This window comes from Neophocaena asiaeorientalis, unplaced genomic scaffold (genome assembly GCF_003031525.2).
Source record: "Neophocaena asiaeorientalis asiaeorientalis breed wild unplaced genomic scaffold, Neophocaena_asiaeorientalis_V1.1 scaffold171, whole genome shotgun sequence".
Classification (NCBI taxonomy): domain Eukaryota; kingdom Metazoa; phylum Chordata; class Mammalia; order Artiodactyla; family Phocoenidae; genus Neophocaena; species Neophocaena asiaeorientalis.
Window position 1 is genome coordinate 3,966,353 of NW_020174013.1, and position 3,149 is coordinate 3,969,501.

Genomic DNA, 3,149 nt, shown 5'->3' on the forward strand with positions numbered 1-3,149 from the left:
GGGTGGCTTATAAACAACAGAAAATTATTTATCACAGTTCTGGAGGCTGGAAGTCCAAGATCAGGGTGCTAGCGTGGTTGAGTTCTGGTGAGGTCCCTTTTCTGGGTTGCAGACTACCAACTTGTTGTATGCTCACATGGCAGAGAGCAGAGAGTTCTCTTGTTTAGGGCCTTTTATAAGGGCACTAATCCCATTCATGAGGGCTCCATCCCCATGACCTAATTGCCTCCTAAAGGCCCCTCCTCCTAATACCATGCCATTAGGGGTTAGGATTTAACATATGAATTTTGAGGGGCCACAAACATTCAGTCTATAGCACCTTGACAGTAGCAAGCAAGAGGAGATTCAATCCAAGTTTGGAGGGTTGCTAGAAAAGCAACTCCTTGGTATCCCAGAAAGACTGGACCTTAGGCACAGGGACTCTAAGGCTTGCCAATGCTTCCAGAGCTTCACATAAGGCACAGAAGAAACAGATTCACCCTGCAGAAGGCCTCGAGCCTTCTGGGCAGTGGCATCTGGGGATGGAGTGACTGACCAGTGCAGACCGACAATGATTACCGATGACCTAAGGGAGCTCCCTGCTGCTTGGCTCTGCATAATATTCTGGGACTTTTCCAGAATTCTAAGGAGGGGGAGACCTGCAGAAGTGACTGAATTATTCCATCACCACTGTGGATGTGGGCTCATAATTAGCTTTAGTTTGATTAAGAGAGAAAGAAAGAAAGAAAGCAAAACGAGGATTTAAATTCCAGATTTCTGTAGATTCCCAGGGGATTACTTTCCCGTGGCCTCCTTGACTTTGGGTTCCTGAGTCAAATCTACTCCCTCTGATGAAGCTCACATCAACTCAGATATGCTCTTTTGCTCTTCCATCATTTTCCACAAAAAATAAAAACCACTTATTATAAATATTTTATCTGGTCAGTTTTACTAAAGACTGGGGTCCCGGGGAGAGATCACATTACCCTTCAGTGTCATGCCATCTCGCTGACTATCTTTCCTTTTCCTGTGTCTCACCTTTCCACCTGCAGCAAAAATGGGCTCCACTGGCTCCTCTGTCTCTTTAGGCTAGGGTTTACTCTGATTCCTTGTTAAATGTATTCTCTGTTCTTGATCATTCTTCTAAGAAGAAGAACACCTTTCTCTCCTTTTCATTTCATTACAAGTCGCTAATGACCTTTCTGAACTGGATCATGACCTTGGGAGTCTTACCTTCTCCCAGAATTTCCTTAAGGAAATTGTTCTTCTAGATAGAGACAGTGCCCTTCCTAAAAGGCATTCTGTTGAATAAAGTTACATATGGTATATAAAACAGCCTCTTCAAGAATTTTCAAGCTGTGGGTCGAGAGCATTATGGCAGAGACACCAAATCCCATTTCATTTTTCTCTTCTCGGGAACTGTGGAAGATGTTCTCTAGCTTCCCTTATAGTTAGGATGTGACTATGTGATGAGTCTGAGCTATGAGCCGTCGGCAAAAATGACAGATGTCCCTTCCAGGCTGAAGGATGTCCAAGCCAGCAGGCAGCTCTCCAGCTCTCTCTCTGTCACAGCAGCTGCAGAAGTGATGTGGTCAGATGGCAGAGCCGCAAAATGTAAGCAACCTGGACCACAGGGTCACCTCCTGGAGCAACTGCCCTGGAGAGTTGCTTGACTGATTGGACTTTGTGGTCTACTTGAGAAAGAAAGCAACTATTGTCATTTTAGGCCACTAAGACTTGTAGGTTATTTTGTAACTATAGCATATCCTAAATTAATGGTTAAGCAGTGATCTAAGTAACATGACTAACTCTGGTATCAGACTTACTAGGTTCCATTCCATGCCCTACCACTTTCTAGTTGTTTGACCTTAAAATAAAATTTAAAAAACCTTAATCTTACTAAGCTTCAGTTTCTTCGTATCTATAACAGTACCTTACTAGTACAAGGAGACAACCAATGTGAGGTTCTTAGAATACTGTCTGGCACAGAAGAAGTGTTCAAAAAGCAATCGCTTTTTGATGACAAGTATGATGGCTGATGATGTTTAAAAGCTAAAACAAAATTATTAATATAAGCATATAAGTACTCCCAAGCAATTTCAATGTCCGTGTTCTTTGTTTATATTCGGAATCAATTATTCATCTAAAGTAATAGCATTGGGAAAGCTATCTGTTGAGTCAATATATGTTTACTTACTAAGGGCAGTAATCAAATGTATGAGCCTTTGTTGCCACAAAGCTGCATGTAGCACCGTTTTATAGATATTTTAATCTTTCGCAACCACGATTATGTCTATTATTTCTAAGCTAGCCTATTTTTGCTCCTTTTTTCCCCCCTAAATCTGTTTTTCCACCAACTTGTCTTTCTATTATAAACAGAGGCCTGTCTTACCTCTTTCAGGTTGAGTACACATGGCAGTACGTTCTTGATTCTGTCCATCTCCCTTTGTGCTGGTTGTCAGGGTGATGGGGAGAGGAGGCTAGAGATTGGTGAGGGATGAGACAAAATGCTTTCGTAGTTTAATGCCTGGGTGGTTGGCAGTTTGGCGGGGACCTTAGTAAAGTGAAGGACACGATGAGCTAGTTTTCTCTCTGTAGTATGTGAGTACACTCTGGAGAGTGGGATTTCAGGCCGGTCAGCACAAAGCAGGTTTGTCGTGTGAGTTTGTGGTACCAGCAGACTATTAAGGTGGAAACATCCTGTAGCTTTTGAGAAATGCAGAATTCCAATTTTGGAAAGAGTTTGCTCCTATATTTAGGAATTACTTACTTGAGAAGTTAAAATTGGAGAGACTGAGAGTAGAACAAAAAAAGATTCCTCAAATTAAGTAGAAGGAATAGGGGCCAATTAAGAGAACAGAGAGGAGGACCGTCGTAAGAGGACATTGCTCTGAAAGCTAAAGAGGAGAGTTCCGTGGAGTGTCTGGTACATAGACACTAAATAATTAATTATTAGAATGAGTGGATGGAAGGGCATTCAACCATGCTAAATGGCCCAGGCTCTTTAAGGAGAATGCAATCGAATCAGCCTCACTCCTGGCTCTAGGTTACAACCTTTGTATTCATTTTTAATTTTACTTGTTTTCTTTGTTTAGTGTTTTTCCAGCCCTTAGTTCTAATTTATTTTACTTTGCTGTCTTAACTGATTTCAGGGCAAAGGAAGATACTTA